This window comes from Cupressus sempervirens, chromosome 3 (assembly GCF_028749045.1).
Source record: "Cupressus sempervirens isolate cs-2001-9-10 chromosome 3, ASM2874904v1, whole genome shotgun sequence".
In the NCBI taxonomy this organism is placed as follows: domain Eukaryota; kingdom Viridiplantae; phylum Streptophyta; class Pinopsida; order Cupressales; family Cupressaceae; genus Cupressus; species Cupressus sempervirens.
This window is the reverse complement of record NC_143120.1, coordinates 397143909-397167261: the sequence shown is the minus strand read 5'-3', so window position 1 is coordinate 397167261 and position 23353 is coordinate 397143909.

The window sequence follows — 23353 nt, the reverse complement described above, 5'->3', positions numbered from 1 at the left end:
TTAAGATATACACAACATAATGAACAACTCATAAATGGGGCACCTATTTGTCAAAAAAATAAAATAACACATGAATACAATTAGACAACGAATTCAAAGATTAATTATCACAAAATGTATGAGACACAGTTTGGGGAATGGAGTGTGGCAGTGAAGCGGTGAATCAATACAACAACAATCTTTACTAATTTAAAACTTTATCAACCACAATAACGTTAATTACTAACTTAGCAATAATGCACATAAGAAAACAATAGCATAATGATCATGTGGAAACTCAAAAAAGAAGAAAATCACAAGAAATCAATGCTTTAATATATTTCTTCATTTACAGCTTTGTAGTCACTGAGCCATTAGGGGCATCAACCCAAAGTTTATGAGCACCAACTCCTTGAAAAGGTCAACTTCCAAAAATTGTAGACACCAATCTTTTGTAGGCATCAACAAACTCCTAAACACTAATTTTAGTGAGCCATCAATCTCTTCTATAGAAAGTTACCGACTTCCAAATTATGGCTCTGCCTTTAATGTTGTTTCTTTATAGATGATTGTCAATTAGATCTCTTTTTCAATACTCCTTCCATAACACATATATGCTTGCATATTCTCTTTATATGTTTACCTTGTCTATTCATCATAATCAAATCCCTCATGAATTTTTAAAACTCTGCAGTTCTTCACTGTGAATGTTACACACACACACACACACACACACATATTCCAAATAATGGCTCTGCCTTTAATGTTGTTTCTATATAGATGATGGTCAATTAGATCTCTTTTTTAATACTCCTTCCATAACACATATGCTTGCATATTCTCTTTATATGTTTACCTTGTCTATTCATCATAATCAAATCTCTCATGAATTTTTAATACTCTCCAGCTCTTCACTGTGAATGTTATATATATATATATATATATATATATATATAGTCACACACACACACACACACACATAACATAATCATATTTATTTCTGCTGCTGAACATTGAAGATTGCTACTATCGTATTTTCTCCCCAAATCTGCTCTAGATCTGCTTTCTTTATTTGAGGTATGCATGTATATATATTTCAGACTTATGCTGGTTTATACTTGATTTGTTTTTTTATTCCACACTCACAAAACTCTATTCACTCCCTTTTAAGTTGAACCCAGCCACTCTTGATACCTTACTAAGAAAGGTGACTTTAAATTAGAGACGCCACTATTCACAATGGTTATCTCCTTTCATTGCAAATGCATATTACATCTCTTCATTTGAGACTAGCAGCGCCACATCACATTTGTACTCAACTTTCTCTTAAAAAACTTTCTTTTGTTTTTCACTCTTATTGTAAACATGACATCTCCTTATATCTTGTCTTTGTGAGACATACCTTTTGATCATGACATTTTGACTATTAAATTCTTATTTAATCTCATTAAATAATATTAAACAATTTATAATTAATCTTATCTTTATATTTGTTGTCTATTATATGCATTGTCCTTCTTTATAGAAAATCACACCGCTTAATAGAGATGTCGGGCCCTTTTCATTAACCATATCTTAATCATAAATCACACCTTCCTTCACAAAACTTTACTAGGCTTGCTCCTCATTTGCTTTAGCAAATCACACCTTTTTTATTTGTCTTTATACTACAATGAATCACTCCAACACATTAATTAGTTTGTCACCTTAATATTGGCTTCATATTAGATTGCTTGTTTTAACATTGTTGCACATCATCTTTAATCAATGCTTTTAACTCTCTTATTTGAATGAATCCCTTGCTAAAGTCTTCAACAATAAGGCATTGCCATGATTATTGTTAATTCACATATTGTTGTCCATGTCTGTAAACTGTTGCCTTAGTAAGTCACCACTTATTATGAAAGATGTTGGGTGGATATTTTACAAGTAACAGTTTGTTAAAATCCAATTGCAAAATAGGTAGACCAACCATAGCGTACGAGACAAAGTCTCCTATATTAAAGGGAAAGCTATTCGTTCTCACCGTTCTTTGGATCAATTCAAGGTAAGCATAAGAGTTGAGAGATTTGTGAGGGGTGTTACGAATATTCTTTCCTCTTAGCTTTCAAGAAAGAATACACTTATCCGTAGAGCGAATAATGGACAAGATGAAATCTCTACTTACACTTCTATCTAATAACGAGAAACGGTGATATCGATAAACCAACACCAACTCAAAGGCTGATTGAAAGTGTACTAGTTTGGGTCTAGGTCTCATTTTAATCTATTCTATACGAATAACTTCTACCATTGGGGCGCAAAGATTTCCAAAGTAGGGAAAGTCTAACTATTTTAAGTGAATTTAATATGGTAACACAAGTTACACTCAAAGCTTCTAGTCTATGTATTACCACAATTGCTCCGAGTCAAAGCTTCATCTTTGATCGCTTCTTAACTCACTATGCTCTATTATTCAACACACTATAATAACATGAATCAAAGACAATAGGCACAAACTATTGTCAAAACTTTTAGTTTGCTCCATTACAATTGCTTCCAGTCAAACTTTCAAATCCAATTGGTTTTGATATTCACTTTTCTTCCAAATTTGTACTACACAATCAAAGTTATGCTAGCAAAAGTTTGGTAGAGCTTTCTTGCATACAACAAAAGATGACTTTTACAATCAGAGGGCACTCCTTTATATAGGCAAAAGAGTTGAGAATAACGAGAAAAAAGTGGGAGTAACTCTACCAACTTTGACTTAGTAAAACTAGGTGAGAAATTATTGGATTATATGCCATAAAGATATGCAATCAAATTACATGCATTTACACAATGTCATGGAATACATCCTCTCTAACTACATGCATGAAAACTAAAGAAGGAAGAAAACATCAGAGAATTGGAATAATCATAGGGATTGTTTTGAAGTGCCTTGTACTTTGCAATGCTTGCAGGATTGGGGATTCCTATATTTTGCATCATTGCATCCTCTTTGATGAATTTTCAGTGGTCATTTAAAAACTTGATATGATCAAGCTTTTTCTCGTTCGAGTTGCCATGAATTTTCTTTTGTAGATTGACACATTCTGAAATCTTTGACACTTTAAAAACCTTTTGATGCTGTCTGAATGTGAACATGGAACAACTTTCCATTAAGACCTTTAACATTTTTTTTAAAGCAATGTGCTTGGCACACTCCCACATGAACTCAAGTTCTTAGACAACCATTAGAATAATGGAGACCAAATGAATTATTGCCTCTTTTCTGGATGTTTTCATTCTTTGTAGAAATTGTGACATATTTTGACTTTTTACAACATGAAAGTTTCAATGGGATTGAATCCATGAAAGCTTTGAGATTTGAGTTATAATGACGAATCCATGAGGGATGAGTGTTTAAAGTATGGATTAGATACTTATTAAACACATATGATGGTTGGAAATGAACTAGAAATCATATGTATATGGGTGAAAATGGACCAAAATTGGACTCTCAAGGGTGAATTGCATGTGGACAAAGATGGGCTTTTGTGGGTATGGCCAAGAATGCAAGTTGGGATACATATGGATGAGTGCAAATGACGACTTTGGTGTTACAAAGTGACCTTCTACCAAAGTTGGATTTTCTAAACGCAATTACATGTAATCCAAACTTAATAAGGTTTGAAGAATGAGATTACGTGTAAACACATGTAAATAATGAAATTACATTTAAATGTAAATGGAGAGTGAGATTATATGTAAATGAAGATGGAGGATGGAACTGCATGTAATCACATATGGAGAATGAGATGCAAAGTGCTATGGCATGTAACGATGGATGTGGAATGAAATGATGCACTTAAATGAAAAGGTGAAAAGTGGAGTAAAATGAAATGCACTTAAGTTCTTCGGAAAAAACTTGCAACTTCTTTCTAAAGAAGAAAAATGAGAAAGCAAGGAAACACACAACAAAAACAAGCACAAAACAAACACATACCTATGGTATTAGACTCAAACATGTCAACAAGCAAGTTGCTTTCAAGTGCAAATTCAAAATTGAATTTTGGGGAAGATCCAAATATGTGAAAATGAAAGTTCTCTTCATATTAAAATGCAAAATGCACTGAATATGATATATCTTTGAAGAAGTGTGCAACATTAAAGCTAAAATATGCAATAAAATAACAAGATAAGCATGAATTTATGTGCAAGATTGAAAATGTCCACTTACTTGGAGATCAAAGAGCCAAAATGACAAGATTTATAGACTTGAAGACCAATTCTCGTCCAAATCCGAATTTTCAAACAACTATTTGACTTCCTCTTTAGTTGCAAGCGATGGGTGATAAATGAGCATTCAATGATTAGAATTAGCATGAGAATGCCAAAAGCGTGCTTCCTCTTCCTCAATACATGAGACCTTTTTTCAAAAAACCAAATGTTGACATTGTTTTACAAAAAATGCGATCTTAAAATGCTATGGAATAAGGTGTTTTTTCTCTTAGAATGCAAAAACGTAACAATGATATGGATTGAAACGTCAAAATGATTCATCCTTGGTAAAAAAAAGTGATAAAAAAAACTCAAAATATGGGCATTTTTTGCTAAAACATAGCTCCAAGACATCACAAAACTTAATGTTTTTGGCATGAGAATCAATGCTTAGGGTATGGGAATGCAAAAATGTGCAAAAATGACCTTGATCTTGGAGATTTCAAGTCATTACATGGACAAATCTAGGCATTTTTGGTGAAAAATGTGTTCTTGGAGAGGGAAAATATGAAGTTTTTGCCCTTAAACTTTCAACTTCATGTTCTATCTTTGCCAATCCATGAAAAGAAATACAAAACTCACTCTAGGAAGGCTAATGCATGTTTTAAGTGAGATATATTGGGCTCTTTATGCAAATCACACTCTTGGAGTGCATTTGCATATTTTAAATTACATGCACTTGGTCTCTAGGTGCAAATCACACACTTGGGAGGTCATTGCATATTTTAAAAACTTGTCAAATTAAGCTTTTAGTACATAATCACACTCTCTGGAGGTCATTGCATATTTTAAAAAGACTTGAATATGCAAGTCTCACTCTAGAATGCCCATTGCATGTTTTAAGTTACATGCATTTAAATGTATAAGTGTTTTAAAATGCCCTTTAGTGCAAAATTGTGGTCTCTAGAGGCATTTGCATATTTACATCTAAATACATAATGCAAGTGTTCAATTAAGCACATGCCTTATTATTTTTTGAGGAAATATTACTTAAGTGGGTTTAAAATAATATTTGCATAATAAAATTAACATTTCATGACCAAACATCATTTCAAAAAGTAATATTTGACTTATATGTTTTAAATAAAACATAACTTTAATCAGAAATAAGTCAAACTATATAGTTAATATAATCACTTAAGTGAAAAATCAATAAGCAACTCAACTGAAAAATATAACATAAAGTGCTCTATAGTTATTTTAAGCGATAAATTAACTTAAAAACATAACATAAAGTAAATTTTTATTATATTTTTCAAAAAGTGAATGTCAACATTTAAATATAATATGATTTTTTAAATTATGCAGTTGCACCTAGAGAGCCCACTTTTTGGGCACTAAAATAATCATATGTTTTGATTGTCAACTCTAATTAAGCCCTAAGATAGATTCAATTAAAAAGATAACGAAATCAATGATTTGAGAAAAACCAAAAGACAAAAAGCTGACAAACAAACACTAAAAAATGAGAAAAGCACACATTGAAGGCTTCAAAAATCAAACATAGGCTCAACAAATAGAAAAATTAAAGAGACTTGATGAAAGCCTTCACTAAAAGGATTCATTATATCAATTGGAGTCGATTGATTGAGCAATGCTATCCAATTAAATAATCAACTAACTAACAAAAAACTGAAGCTAAGTTGTAAAAAAATTGTACTCTTACATACATTTTGTGGTGACAAAATGCAAGACAATGAAAGAAACATAATTTTTAGAAGCATAATGATTGCTAATCTTCCTTATGTATGTAGTTGCTTGATCAATGCCTTTAGTCTCTGTCTTAATTATTGTTTTGTATTTCTTTACTTTGATTGTGGCTATTGTGGCTATATGGTCACTGTTGTGTCAAACATTATCTTCACCTTTTATGAATCATAGCTTTGTTTCTTATGATCGCTATCCATTATAAATATGGACATGTTAATAAAATAACTTCTCTTCATAATGGAAACGCTTTATCTATGTCTCTAAAACAAATCACCACTTATACAACCGTTATTTGTTATGTCTATCATTGTCTTCAAGGAGTTGATGTTTTTCTTTTAAACGTATATGTATGTGTTGTTTGAACATACATGTATGTGTTTGCATGCGTTTACAGTTTAACGTACATGTATGTGTTTACAATTTATAAGTGATGTGTGTGGGGCTCCTAAAAAAAGGGTATTTTTAAGAAACTTTTTATTTTATGTAATTAAAGCATTTCTTTCAGTATACATATATCTTTATGATTAGTTTGATTATTTTGCCAATAAAATATGTCCAAATACATGTATATCTAATTTTTTAAAAATATTTTTAGTTGGTTATGAATTTTTATATTCAACTTCCTTTAATATTTTTTTAGGAGCAACAAAGTTGCAATTTAGTGTTATGAATTCTCAGCTTTATTATTTCTTGTTATGTTTTGTTCATGGTTTATTGAGCTTTTCATTTGGCATAATGAACACATTCAATTTGAATTTATAGTTGGTATCAAGGCAAGTAGTTATATTGGGTTAAAGGTTTTTTTGCTGTTAGAATTTTCCAAAACTAATCATGTTGAATTCTAATAGTTGTCCCATTCTTAAAGTTAATGAAATTGAAAACAATTATTGGTGCATGAAAATGATGACTTTTTTGGTAAGAAAATATACACGAGAGATTGTTGAAATAAGTTACAAGGAGCCGGATGATTAGAACTCCCCCTTGTCATGTATCTTGAAAAATGAGAGCTTGAATAAGCAATATTAGGGCTTGTGGGGTGAGAAATATCAAACTTCCAAAAATAGTTTTGTAATCTATCTAGTCAACTAATTCAGAACTATCATGTTTACACAATACTGTTGAAGTTTAGCATCTGTCAAAGTAATCATCAGATTATACACACACACACACACACACACACACACACACACACACACATATCTGAGTTTTATGATTACCTCTGATTCATATCGGGTTGGCTAATGACACTTGTTGTTACACTGATCAGGGATCGGGTTGTTATCATTGATCTTATTATGTCTTAACTTCATGCAAGCATCCGATAATGAATCGGGTTGTATATGATCTTAAAAAAAGTCTGATTATAATCGTTGTGCATTTTGGATATATTCAATGTTTGTATCACATCTGATAAGTATGGGGCTTGTTGTATTGCTATGTATAAGACCCAATACATATCGGGCTTGTTATCCTTAACTGATCAAAGCTTAGAGTATGAATCATGACCACGTAGGGTCATGACTGGCCACGTAGAGTCATGCTCTTAACAGGGCATGTCTCTTGTATATGATATATATGCTCATCAAACTTGGAGACAATGCAATATCAAGTACTAACATATTTGCAGTCCCAAGATCATTCTTTAACCTGTAGTTTCAAAGTACACATTGTCAACATTGGCCATTGAAGATTGAATTTAAAGATTTATACATCAACATTAAGAAAGGTAAAACTGTAATTATCTTTACTAGTATTTCTATTAGAGATCCTGTATGCAATAACATGGTATCAGAGCCATTCTAATACAAAATTATTACTCAATAATTACAGTCCTTTTGATAAGAAGTAATTATTCAAAAATTGTACATATTTATTTACAAAACTCAGAAAAAGATCTTCAATCTTCTCAAATTAAAATGACCAACCACGTAAGGCTAGAAGATAGGTTGGAAGGGGCAAAAAAAAATTCTTCATGGAAAACTTTGATGGTTATAAGAGAAATGGAATTAGAAGAATCTGTAGAAACAAATAAAGTCATTCTAGACAGTGAGCAAGAGGAAACTACATGGAAAAGACATAATAACAAAGCTATGAAAATAATTATAGATTCTGTGAAAGATCATATTCTTCGTTCAATCTAAAATCTTAATACAACATTTGAAATGTTCTCTAAAATTAAAGATACTTTTGAGATTAACAATACTAGCAGACTGCTAACATTAAAACAACATTTGTTATACATTAAAATGAACAATGGAGAATCTATAACATCATATTTTCTGAGAATATCTGAACTAAAAGATCAACTTGCAACTACTGATAATCAAGTTGATGAAAAAGAACATTCCATGATTGCCCTAAGAGGTCTTCCTAGATCTTGAGAAAACTTTATCAAAGGTCTAAGCTCTCGACCTAAGCTTCCTAGGTTTGAATCTCTCAAAAATTAATGTACTCAAGAAGAGTCAAGGTTAATTTCTAGGGGGATAAGTCTAAATCAAGAGGGAGATATTCAAGCACTTCAAGTAAGTACAAATAAGAAAAGGTCATTTAAACAAAATAAAAGAGGATCAAATAAATTATATAAGAAAAGAGATTGGTCTAAGGTGCGATGTTTTAAATGTGACCAACTTGGTCACTCACATAATGTCTATCCTAAATGAAAAAAATTCAAGCAGACCTAACAAAGATAAAAGAAGAAAAGGAGGAAGTAAAGGAGTACCATGCATTCTATCTAGCATTATCTAGTGAATTAGACTCAAATGAAAACACATGGATTATTGACAGTGGAGCATCTCGACATATAATAGGCTTCAAAGGAAAAATTGAAAACTTCTTGAAATGCACTGCAGAAGAAGTAACCATAGGAGATAACTCCACCCATCCAATCAAGGGGATCAGAACCTACTTAATTCATCTAAATTCTGGGATCACTCTTCAGCCTAATAATGTATTATATGTACTTGGAATTAAAAGAAACCTTGTCTTTGTATCCAGTCTCTCTAATCAAGGACACCAAATTGCTTTCCAAGAAGACAAAGTTTTGTCTTCGCCTAAAAATGCTAATATCAAGAAAGATGTCCCAATTGGAATTAGAGATGGGAATCTATATAGACTTTGTAACCTTTAGAACTTTGCTCTATGTCATGAAACCTCTAAGACAATAGAGATTTGGCATAGAAGACTAGGCCATCTCCATTTTTGAGCCTTACCATCTATAAGTAAAATTGTAAAAGGCTTACCCAATCTTAAATCTAACCATACAGGGTTTGTAAAGGGTGTGCTCTAGGAAAGAATTCCAAACAATCCTATCCTAAAAGTGTTCACAAATCAAAATCTATTCTTCAACTTGTTCACACTGACCTGTGTGGTCCTATGTCCACAGCTTCTATAAATGGGCGTCTCTACTATATAATCTTTGTTGATGACTACTCTAGGAGAACTTGGATTTACTTTCTAAAAAAAAAAGAGTCTAGTGAAGTTCTTTTTAAATTGAAAGAATTCAAAGCCCTAGTATAAAATTAGTCTAGAAAAAAAATCAAAATTCTTCGATCTGACAGTGGAGGTGAATACATTTTTGAAATTTTTAAAGATTTTTGCATTTCTGTTGGGATTAAGAGGGATTTTTCTGTACCTTATAATCCTCAACAGAATGGAGTTGCAGAACCTAAAAATAGGTCAATCATAGAGTCATCCAAAGCCATGATTCATGATCAAAACCTTCATACTTCATTTTGGGTAGAAGCATCTAACATTGATGTTTATATTCAAAACCATTGGATAACATTGCTCTGAAAGAAGTTTTTATAGGAATCAAACTAGACCTCAACCATCTCAAGATATTTGGATGTTCGGTCTATGTTCACATTCCTAAAGAGAAAAGAACAAAGCTAGAACCATCCAGGAAGAAAGGAGTTCTCATCAATTACAGTGAAATATCCAAAGGTTATAGAATCTGTATTCCAAGACAGAAAACAATTGAGATTAGTAGAGATGTTAAATTTGAAGAAGATACTGCCTTCAGTTTGTCTAAATGCAATGATGAGTTAATCTTAGAACATATCTCAGATTCAAGCGAAGGTCACCCTGTAGAGAATGAGAGAGTATAATTCTGAACGTTCTACATCAAATCCTGAAGAAGTTGAAAATAACAACAATAAGAAGAGACCACTTTGGGCCAGAAAGTTCATAGAGGAAAATAATATTGAATCTAATGAATTGTTAAATGAAAGCAAGAAGAAAAGAACTCAGTCTTGTTATGTTTCCCTAATAACAGAACTTAACAAAACATAACCTTCTAACTCTACAGATGCATTAGCAAGCCAACCTTGGAAAGAGGCTATGATTGAAGAATACAATTCTATATTGAAGAAAGATGTATGGGATGTCATACCTTGACTGAAAGATAAATCAATAGTCTCTTCCAAATGGCTTTTCAAAATCAAGCATGCACCTGATGGTAGTATTGATAAATACGAGGTAAGGTTTGTGGCACATGGATTCTCTCAAAAGGAAGGTATAGATTATGAGGAAAATTTCACTCTAGTTGAAAGATACACATCTATCAGAACCATCCTAACTATTGTTGCATCAAAAGGGTGGAAAGTTCATCAAATGGATGTTAAAATGACATTTCTAAATGGTGAAATTGAAGAAGTGTATGTTGAGAAATCAGATGGGTTCACCACTCACAAAAAAGATACTCATGTTTGTAAGTCAAAGAAAGCACTATACGGGCTCAACCAAGCTCCCTAAGCTTGGTACAAAAGAATTGACAACTACCTTATGGAGTTAGGGTATTCTAAAAATGAAGTTGATCCCAATCTATATTTCAAAATAGATAAAGATGATATGCTTACACTAGTATTATATGTTGATGATTTTTTAATTACAAGTGAAGATCATCTAATAAGAAAATGCAAACAAGAGTTAACAACTAAGTTAGATATGAAAGACTTGGGTATTTTTCACTATTTCATAGGATTGGAAGTCTGGCAGAAGGAAAACTACATCTTCCTAAATCAAGGGAAATATACTATTGATCTTCTTACGAAGTTTGATATGATGGATTGCAGGCCTTTTTCTTTAGGAGCCTGAGAAGTTGTATGGTTATAAAAGCTGATATTTGATTTATTTAGGAAGCCTTTGAAGCCTTCTATTATCTATTGTGATAATCAGAGTTGTATTAAGCTCTCTAGTAATCCAGTTTTTCATAACAGGTCCAAGCACATTAAAGTTCCCTGTCACTACATTAGGAATGTGGTGAATCAAAATATTATCAGATTAGAGTACTTCAGTACTAATGAACAATCTACCAATATATTTACCAAGCCTCTCATAAAGATAAAGTTGGAATGCTTTAGAGGAAAACTTGGTATGATTTATTTGTAATATTGAATGTTGTATTAATTTCAATGTGTGTGTGTCTGTGTTTTGTAATTGTGCAATTTTGATTCAGATATGTAATCAAAGGTGATGATCTTTCATTGACATATGCATTTAGAAGGTAATCTTTGTAAGGTGACAATATTAAAAATGATAGGCCTATTATTATGAAAGTGTTCTAATTTTGTCAAAAGTTATGAATAACAAAACAAGTTATGATTACTCTAGCTATTGTTTCGGGCAATTAGAGATCATATCTTATGCTCGATAGTGTTCATTGTATGAAAACTTAAATTATTTGACAAGTCTCTATTCTTAGAGTGGTAGTAAATCAAATAATGTATTAATATTAGATATTCTAATATCTGGATTATTACTTCTCACTTATTCACGAGGGAGTGTTGAATCATCAGATTGTACATACCTGTGTGTGTGTGTGTGTGTATACATATGCGTATGAGATATATATATATATATATATATATATATATATATATATATATATATATATATATATATATATGAGTTTTATGATTGCCTCCTATTCATATTGGGTTGGTTGATGACACTTGTTGATACACCGATTAGGGATTGGCTTCTTATCACTGATCTTGCTATGTCTTAAATTCATGCAAGCATCCGATAATGAATTGAGTTGTATATGATCTTAGAAAAAGTCTGATTATAATCGTTGTGCATTTTGGATATATATAATGTTTGTTTCACACCCGACAAGTATTGGGCTTGTTGTATTGTTGTGTATAGCACCTGATAAGTATTGGGCTTGTTATCCTTAACCAATCAAAGCTTATAGTATGAATCATGAACACATGGGGTCATGACTCTATATGGCCTTTAGCCACGTAGAGTCATGTCCCTACGGGGCATGTCTCTTCTATATGATATATATGCTCACTGAACTTGGAGACAATGCAATATCAAGTACTAACATATTTGCAGTCCCAAGATTATTCTTTAACTTGCAGTTTCAAAGTATACATTGTCAGCATTGGCCATTGAAGATTGAATCTAAAGATTTATAGATCAATGTTAAGAAAGGTAAGATTGTAATTATCTTTACCAGTATTTCTATCAGAGATCATGTATGCAATAACAAATACAACTCCATGAGCACTACGAATAGAGGATCAATTGCAGTTAACCATATCAACAATTTCTATCATATCCTTTGCATACTCTATTTTTGATTAATTAAAAATGGTTTTGAAGGAACCAAAAACCCTTTACAACTATTAGAGAGTATAAATATATTCAACATAAGGCCTAAGGTAAAATGCCACCAGTAGACACAAAGTAGTAGCGCAAGACAATCCAAAGGAATAGTGGATAAGACATTCAAGACTAAAAGAAACCAATAAAATTGAAGAAATAAACATAAAATCCAATTTTCCCAATGGGTTAGAAACCGTGAACCCACAACTTCCATAAAAAAAAGAAAAAACTAGGTTTCTCCTTGACCACCCTTCTTCAAGGAGGACAAAGTCATTCAAAATGAGGAGGGGACTTCTTATGGTGTTCTTCAACAACTAGGATCCACCCCTCCTCTCCTATAGAAGCCTTCTAATGTTAATCATTAAAAACCAAAGCTTGAGACCCCAAGATAGAAGCATGATAAGAACCAACTGCACTAGAACATGCAAGAGAGTTTTGGATAGAAACAACAACATAAGCCTCCATTAGAGTTATGACATTAGAACCAACAATAGTAGATTCAATAGCAGAACCAACCACAACATTATGAACAAGAGTGTTTTGAATAAGACTTTGCAGTAGAGTAGTGACAACGAAATTACATGGACTAAACCAACAACATTCACAACAACATCAAGCTTGATATAGCCAACAATAGCAATTCTCTAAATGAAATCTTGACCCACCTCCTTCAACAAAGGAGATGCTCTTGATGCACCATCACAAACTAAAATAGAGAGCCCAACATGATCAACACCCCTAATCCATGAAGAAGAATCTGAAGATGCATTGATCAACATAGGGCTAGCTGAAGAAATAGCAGGATAACTACCAAGACCAATACAAACAAATATAATAGGATCAATTTTAGTTGAAGAGACACCAACAAGACCATCACTAGAAGACACAAGACTAACAAAGCTAGTAGGCAAGATTTTAACAAAGATGAAAACAGTAGAGATAAAGCTGATATCAATGGGGTTCACATCAATAGGAGACTCTTGCGCAGCAATCTGAGAAAGGCTCTTCTTAATAATAGTGTAATGTTCAGAGAGACACCCTTCCACCAAGAAATATTTTTGTGTGTGTGTGTTAACCCTCTCTAAATCGCATTAGGATACTTAATGAATCATTTAAAATCACTTCCTACATATGAAGGGGATCCCTTCATAGTCCAAAGTTTGTATCCCATATCCTTTAGAATTCTCTAATTTAATCATATCTAGCAACCCCTTAGAGATGTCTATCTCTACTAGGATCCATGCATAAGTAGAATGTATAATATTAAATGACCCATTATCTACCATCAAGAATTCACCAAGAGCATTTTCCACAACTTTCAACATGGAGTCAACCCAAAAAAATGGAAAGGAAGATAGGGAAGCCTCACCTGTATCTTAAACGTGGAAATATATTTAGAAGAGGGGGAAAATCTGGGGTGCTACAATTTTTCCATCAACAAAAAAAATATTTCCATGCGAAAGAATGATCACACAAAATTGATTTTCTATCTTCAACATTTTCAATCTTAGCAAAAAAAAGAACCCTATTCATAGGGAGGATGTGAAAAATACTAGATAATTCTCACATAAAGGAGATCCACTTGTGCACATTAGGAAGACTTGACCAAAAACCCTTGAAATGACATATAACATCATGATTAAAAGAAATAAAGGAGGAAACTCCAATGTCTTTCACCACATCATCATCCAAAGTGATTCTAGTAGGGTCTGAAAATGGGAAATGTCCCTTCACTTTCACCTCTACATTGCTACCAATCTTAGTACCACCAAAAATATGTTAGATTATGGTGATTGATCAGGAAAGTACTGTACATACTTCATAAATAGTGGGGTTGATGCCCCGAAAAAAAATTTTGGGCCGTGGTTGACATGGTAGCCGACATATTATGGCCGACATATGGCCAACATGTTATAACCCTAAAGCGGTTTAATACTTGTATAAAAGGGTTTAGGGTTGGGTATTTTTCATTATGTTGTGTTGTGAAATTGGTTCTTGCGGCGGTATTGAGCTGTAAGGGATTACGGATTGTAATCAGGTTGTAATCACTGGATTGTAATAAGATCAGACTTGCTATTTTGGTGGACGTAGCCCAGGGATTGCGTGAACCACGTTAAATTTTGTGCCTTGTGTTCATTTTTGTGTGATCTATTATTTTCTGTTATTGGTTATATTTGCATGTAGTTTTTTATTTCTGTCCGTGGTTTATCCTAACAAGTGGTATTAGAGCGAGGTTGTCTTTCAGTTATCCTCTGTAGGAAAGTCTCACGGTTGAGTGGGAGCGATGGCAAATGAGGGTAAGCTAAGGGTTGACAGGTTTAATGGGCAGAACTTCCAGTTATGGAAGATGTAAATGGAAGACTATCTATATCAGAAGGATTTATGGAAGCCGTTGAAAGGCAAAGCCAAGAATCAGGGAACAATGTCAGAGGTTGAATGGGATCTTTTGGACAGAAAGGCACTTGGAAGCATTCGGTTATGCTTGGCACCATCGGTGGCATTTAATATTACAAAAGAAAAGACGAAAGAAGATTTGATGAAAACCTTGGTGACACTGTATCAAAAGCCCTCCGCTTCAAACAAGGTATTTCTCATGAAGCGTTTATTTAATATGAAAATGGCAGAAGGTGGATCTGTTGTAGATCATTTAAATGAGTTTAATACTATTACTAGTCAGTTATCTTCTGTGGGTATCAATTTTGATGAAGAAATTAGGGCTCTCTTGATTTTGTGTTCTTTGCCTAAAAGCTAGAATGGCTTGGTAATGGCGATGAGTAATCTTGTTCCTGGATGTAGTACCCTAAAATATGATGATGTGATCGGTGTTGTTTTGAGTGAGAAAACTCGTAGAAAATCCTCAGGTGGATCTACATCAGGAAGTGCTTTGAATGCACAAAGCAGGGGCAGAACAACTGAAAGAGGAAGCAACTCTGGAAATTGTGAGAAATCAAGAGGAAAGTCAAAGGGGAGGTCTCAATCGAGAGGACCAAATGATTGCTGGTACTGTGGAAAACCAGGGCACAAAAAGAAAGATTGCTGGAATCGAAAGAAAAATGAAGGAGATAAATCAGATGGAGACAAGGAGGCAAATGTGGTAAGTAACAAATCCGAAGAGGATGCTTTGCTTTTGTCTTTAGAGAGTGTTGATGATTCATGGGTTTTAGATTCTGGTGATTCATTTCATGCTACACCTCATAGAGGTTATTTTATTGATTATGTCCAAGGGGATTTTGGGCTTGTTTATTTGGGGGATAATGAACCCTGTCAGATTGTTGGAAAGGGAAAAATTAAGATTAAGTTGCAGAATGGGAATCATTGGCTACTACATGAGGTAAGACATGTTCCAAGGTTGAGTAGAAATTTAATTTCAGCCGGGCATCTCGGTGATGAGGGTTGTGTAGTAACTTTTAATGATAAAAGTTGGAAGGTTTCAAAAGGTTCCCTTGTAGTAGCAAAAGTTGTGAAAGTAGGTACCTTCTATCTTTGTACAGGTCATATTGTTCCTACTACTTTGATTGTTTCAGAGAAAAATGAATGTTTAGGGACAATTGTTGCAGTTGAGCACGGAGAACAAATAGCTACTATAGATTCTGATACAGCGTTGTGGCACAATAGACTTGGGCACATGAGTGAGAAAGCTATGAAAGTACTTCATTCAAATAAAGTTTTACCAGGTCTGAAATGTGTTAATATGGATTTCTGTGAAAGTTGTGTGTATGGAAAACAAAAGAGAGTGAGTTTTGTAAAGACTGGGAAGGAAAACAAAAAGGAGAAATTAGAGCTTGTGCATACAGATGTATGGGGACCAACTCAGGTATCTTCCCTTGGTGGCTCTCATTATTATGTTAAATTTATTGATGACACAACTAGAAAAGTATGGGTTTATTTCCTGAGACAGAAATCTGATGTATTTCAAACTTTTAAGAAATGGAAATGCTTGGTTGAAAATGAGACTAGTAAGAAATTAAAATGTCTCAGATCTAATAATGGTGGTGAGTATTGTAGTCATGAATTTGAAGATTATTGCTCCACTAATGGTATTCGTAGACAAAAAATTGTTCCAAGGACTCCACAGGAAAATAGAGTGGCTGAATGCATGAATAGGACTATAATGGAGTGTGCAAGGAGCATGAGGTTGCATGTTGGGTTGCCCTTACACATGTGGGAAAAGGCTATCAATACTGCAGTATATTTGATTAATAGAGGTCCCTCTACTCCTTTGGGTTGTGGTATTCCAGAGGAAGCATGGATTGGTAAGAAGGTGAGTTATTCTTTTCTCAAGAGCTTCGGTTGTGAAGCTTTTGCTCATATAGACTCTGAAAATAGAACCAAGCTAGAAGCTAAATCAAAGAAATATGTCTTTGTTGGATATGGCATTAATGAATTTGGTTATAGGCTTTGGGATTTTGAAAATCTTAAAATTTTTAGAAGTCGGGATATCATATTCAATGAGAAAGTGTTGTACAAAGATCTGTTGCAGCAACATGAGAAGAAAGAAGATGATTATGTAGTGCTGGATGATACTCCAAAAGCTGATGTTCCAGCCATTCCTCATGATGTGCAACAATTGCAACAACAAATACCACACACACCAGTGAATGTTAGACAATCAACGAGGCAAATTAGACCTCCACAAAGGTTTTCTCCCTCTCTGTATTCTATTTTACTTACTGATGCTGGTGAACCTGAAAGTTATGATGAAGCTATGCAGGTGGATACTAAGATTTAGTGGGAGTCTGCAATGAAAGATGAAATGGACTCTTTGCTAAAAAATAGGACATGGGATTTGTGCAAGTTGCCTGCAGGTAAAAAGGCTTTACAAAATAAGTAGGTTTATAGGTTGAAAGAAGAGGAAGGAGGTAAGAAAAGATTTAAGGCTAGGTTAGTTGTCAAAGGATTTGCACAGAAAAAGGGAATTGATTTTGATGAGATATTTTCTCCTGTTGTTAAAATGACTTCTATTCGTACTATTTTAAGTCTTGTGGCTAATGAAGATTTGCATTTAGAGCAGCTGGATTTAAAATAGCCTTTCTTCATGGTGATTTGAATGAAGAAATATATATGGCTCAGCCACAGGGTTTTGAGGTCAAAGGTAAGGAGAACTTAGTGTGCAAATTGAAGAAAAGTTTATATGGCTTGAAGCAAGCACCTCAGAAATGGTATCTGAAATTTGACAGTTTTATGCATGAGCATGGATATAACAGGTGTCATTCAGATTACTGTGTTTATTTTAAGAGGTTGGATGATGATAGCTACATTATTTTATGTTTATATGTTGATGATATGCTTGTAGCTGGGTCTAACATGGATCATATTAAGGGGCTAAAACGCCATTTAGCACATGCATTTGCTATGAAGGATTTGGGGGCAGAAAAACAAATCCTTGGTATGAAGATTTGCAGAGATAGGAAGAACAGAACGTTGACACTATCTCAGGCTGATTATGTTGAGAAGGTGTTGCAACGTTTCTCTATGGAGAATGCTAAAGCTGTCAGCACACCTTTACCTGGTCATTTGAAATTGACTAAGGAGATGTGTCCCAAGACACAGGAAGAGGAGGATAAGATGTCCAAGGTACCCTATGCTTCAGCTGTAGGAAGCTTGATGTATGTTATGGTATGCACTAGGCCAGATATTGCAAATGCAGTGGGAGTCGTTAGTAGGTATATGAGTCACCCAGGATTTGAGCATTGGAATGTTGTCAAGTGGATTCTCCAATATTTGAGAGGAACATCCAATAAGTGTTTACACTTTGGGGGCTCTACTACTGATTTATAGGGCTATGTTGACTTGGATTTGGCAGGGTATATTGATACTAGGCAGAGTACTACAGGTTATGTCTTTACTATTGGTGGGGCAGTTGTGAGTTGGGTTTCTAGGTTACAAAAGATTAATGCTCTATCCACTACAGAGGCAGAGTATGTTGCTGCTATAGAGGCAGCCAAGGAGATGATATGGCTTCAGTTCTTCTTGGAAGAATTGGGACATCCTCAGAAGGATAATTATTTGTTCACAGATAGTCAAAGTGCCATTCATTTTGCTAAGAATTCAGCTCTGCATTCTAAGACCAAACACATACAGTTGCGGTACCATTTCATTTGATCAGTTTTGGAGAATGGACGGTTAAAGCTGGAGAAGATACATATCTATGACAATCCAGCAGATATGTTGACAAAGGTTGTAACACGGGAGAAGCTAAACTCCTCTTCATCTTCGGTTGGTCTTTTAGACTGAACATGAATAAAAGAACAACAGAGTCCAGGGTGGTTTGATCAAATATGAGCCCCATGTGGTAGTGGTATTGGTACAGGATCAGTCTCCAAGTGGGAGATTGTTGTTTAGTGTGGACCTTGATTAGTCCCCAAGTGGGAGATTGTTAGATTATGATGACTGATCAGGAAAACACTATACATACTTCATATATAGTGGGGTTCGGGTCATCGCCTCGAAAAAAAAATTTTGGGCCGTGGCCGACATGGTAGCCGACATATTATGGTTGACATATGGCTGACATGTTATAACCCTAAAGCGGTTTAATACTTGTATAAAAGGGTTTAGGGTTGGGTATTTTTCATTATGTTGTGATGCGAAATTGGTTCTTGCGGCGGTATTGAGTTGTAAGGGATTACAGATTGTAATCAGGTTGTAATCACTGGATTGTAATAAGATCGCACTTGCTATTTTGGTGGATGTAGCCCAGGGATTGGGTGAACCACATTAAATCTTGTGCCTTGTGTTCATTTCTGTGTGATCTATTATTTTCTGTTATTGGTTATATTTGCATGTAGTTTTTTATTTCTGTCCGTGGTTTATCCTAACAAAAGAGAGGCAATAGACTCGGTTAAGTTCTTACCCACATGCAACAAGGTCCTAGTAGATAGGGAAGCTTCAACAGATGGAAAAGGTCCAACATGTAGTGAAGTTCTAGTGGGAAAATCCCTAGATTAAGTCTGACCAAAAAAATAAGGATCTAAAAGTTGAAGATGATGACCATGGTGTAGTAGATAGAAAAACTCCCTGAGAAAAAAAAATCCCAACCAAAACACCATCAGATGGCAACATTCTAGGTGCTATCAACAAAACTCAAAAGATGTGGAAGCACCATCAGATGACAGAATCCCATCCTTAGATGATGAAATCCTAACCAAAGCACCATCACACAAAAAAGCTCCAACTAAAATAAACAATTGTCTACTGGATGATGCAACACCCACAAATGATCTAGAAAAACCTCATTTAAAACTAGCAATGCCCAACAAATGACAAGGCCCCTACATACAAAGATGCCCTAGGTAAAGCACCACAATACAACAAATCCTAAGCCATAGTAAAGCCCATCATTCCTAGCCTTTGCATACTATATTTGAAAAATGAATTTTTAGCCTTACTTTAATAAATCCCCTTTCCTAAAAAATATTTCATGAAACCTAGCTCTTTCATCTTTGTTGCCAAGTTTTAGTCTTCCCCTTTGAAAAGTTTGAAGTCATTGGTAGAGGGAGTGTGTTTCCAAGAGGGATATGTCTAAGTTTGTTTTAGGTCACTTCTCATCTTTCCCAAGTGCTCCTCTTTATTTATTTTTTGGGTCCTACTTTGCATTACCCTTACCTAATCTTTCTAGTGGGTTTCCTATTTTTCTGGTGCACACGAGATTTAGGTGATCTAGGCATGGTTGGGGTGTGTTATGGTGTCTTCCCAATGAGAAGTGTTTTACATTTCATTCTCTGTTATCTTTACCTAACATTCCATGTCCCATAGATTTTGAGCTTTTGAGCTGATTTTCCCCATGAGCAAACTACATCAAGTGTGAAATCAAAGGTGGAAGCCACGACATTGATTAATAGGTATTGAATATGATTTTGTCAATACCCAAAGGTCTACAAAATTGTAGATAGAAGCCAGAGTGAGTCTCACTCAAATTTTTGGAGATAAGATCAAGTGTTGTGAGAGAACATGGGTTTATGATTTTTCCGCTAGTTTTTCATGGAAATGAAGTCGTTTTGTTCTATTTCCAAGGTTGTGTGAACTTGAGACAAATCTTAGTTCCAATGATCAAATAATGTGGACACAATGTTGAAAGAACCATTTAAAGGCTCATAACCAATAGGGCATGCTTGATATCTAACTTTGAGGCCATTAGATTGAAGTAAAAGGTTGAGTGTTGTTTTCTATGCTTGAGTTTGGGAAATGTTGTTGAGAAAGGGGTTTTCTGCCCCAAGGCAATGGAAAGGGTTACTTCTCTGGGGGCTTTGAGAATAGAAAGTCAAGTTATCCTAAGATACAAATATAGTTCTGAGATGCTCCAAGAGTACTTCTAGAGAAGTTGGTGTTGGAGATGTGAACCCATTATGAAGGAGAAGTGGTGTTAAAGCCTCAGGCGAAATGTGGAAGAATGGAGTGTGCAAGCTAGCAAAATAATTACTCCCTGTATTGTGATTCCAAATAAAAGGAAAATAAGTTTGCAGAAAAGCTAAGTGTCTCTCTTTCTCCCACATGTGTTAATATCATTAAGTATATCTCCATTTTCATTTTTGAAGAAAAGTGATGTACTTCTTATCAAGCTAAGCATTTGTGTTGTTTAATGACTATTACTCATAGCACTTTAAGTAAAGTAAGAGTGTTTTTGGGAACTTAGTATTTTATGTGCAAATGAATGGAAAGATTAAATAGTCATTACTCATGGAATTAAATGAAAATCCTATCATTATAATCATTAGCCAAACTTAATTTCCTTCATGTGGCGCCAACATTCTAATTCCTAAAGATATTTCATCAAAATTGCATGTGATTGGTTTCTTCAAGTATATTTAAACAACTATTTATCAATAATTGCATCCTATGCAATCATAGTGAATGACAATCAGAGCTTCTAGTTATGATAAGTTAATTGGCTTGGAGAGTGATTTAAAAGAGCTTACATATACATCCTTCAAATTTTATGATCTAGGTTATTTTCATAGGATACATAACACTCAACCCATTCACCCAATCACTCAAAAACTTAAAGAGAGTGGACTAGTAGAAGCTGTTCATTTTCTAATGGAAATTCATGCACCTAAGTGAAGGAAAGTATACAGAGATACAATATGGAAACAAAGAAAATTTGGTTTCCTAACCAGTCCATTCTCATATCAATTAACAAGGCATTGATGCAATCAACATTTGGCATCCCCATGAAGGAGCAATATTCTGATGTCAATTTTGGGTCCTCTTCATCCACGTTCAATGAGAAGAAAACCCTGAAATGGGAAGACATGCAGAGGACCTAGTTCCAAACTACCCTCTCAAAGAAGAGAAAAATGTTGGACACTTTTTTTGGCTTAAACCTAAAACAAGAGATTGTGGACATCCTTGTACTCCTTAGATTGAAAGGAAAAGAGGAGATTTTGGAGTTCATAGAGCACCATTTCTTTCTAGTACAAGAAATATGTGTTGAGGACATGTAGATCAATTGGGCACAAATCATCTATGATGAGCTCACCTCATGGTTGTATTTGGCCAAATGATTCAAGCAATTCTACATGTCCTCTTATTTGATCTATGCTTTGGCAACACACCATTTGTGGCTTGACCTACCTCATTCCAAATTATGATGATTGCACCAAAGCCTAGAAATTTTATCCACATCTACAGTTGCAAAGAAGCTATGAGGAGTACATATTTGTCAACGATGCCTTCATAATGAGGCCATGCTGAGAATTGTAAGGATGCCCTAAAAAGAGATTCTCACCAGAGGCAATTTTGGCCATAAGCCAGTTTAGATGCTCATTCATCCTATTTTTGAGTTTCTCCTATTTACGAATAAGAGCATATAATGGATTTCCTAATAGGTTTCCCAGATATCCAAAGGACAAAGTAGTTCTATTCGATCCTAGTAGTGAACACCCTATATTCAAATGTGAAGAAGATTATTGAGATTTTGTTCCCTATAGTGGTAGGCTTGTATTCATGTGCCTCTAGATCAGATGCTCAAAATTACGTAAAGAGCTTTGAAAGAAAGATTAAGTTGTTAGACTATGAGGTGCTTAGGCCTCAATATGATTGAGTTAAATTTGTAAGGGGTCATCCAAAGTTGGGATATGCCTACAAGCACGTCCTAGATATTAAAGACTTTTAGTCCAAGCGTCTTAATGAGTACCAAAATGGAGAGATATTTTGGTCATGGTTAACCATTGATGAGATAAAATTATATAACGATTCTATTGATGTTTCTAACCTTGCAAATGATGGAGCCTACATGCTCCCCGCATCTTATGATAAGATCAAGGGCACACCAATTCTATCTACCTTGCCTATAGATCTAGTCATTAACACAATGGAGGTTCTCATGTAGGGGATAATCAAGAGAACAAACAAATGGGTGGAGTGGACCCAAGCAAGGAAGAAAAGGACCAAAAGCACTAGTTCTAGGTGTGGAGTATTAGTTGGAGCTGCCCAGTCAGCTGTAGAAACAACCACTACAACCACCACATCAACATTTGTAGGGAAATTATAGTCTATTGGCTAAGGTGGAGACTAGCCTTTGGAAAAGAATATGTTACTCACCCCTACTTGCGAAGCTGGCCCTCTTCCAAACATTGGGAAGACTTAGGAGAAGGATGATGGCAAGCATAAGGTGAAGGAACAAGAAAAATTAGTGGCCAAACCATCTTCCCCTATTCAAGTCATCAATTTGATGGTGATACTAACCCCATGGATGGGCGGGAACTTTAACCCTTTCGGTGACCAAGGTAACTTCTTCTTAGTAAGGGGATACTTTAACCCTTTTGGTGACCAAGGTTACTACCTTCCCTATTGCTTTGTAGAATCC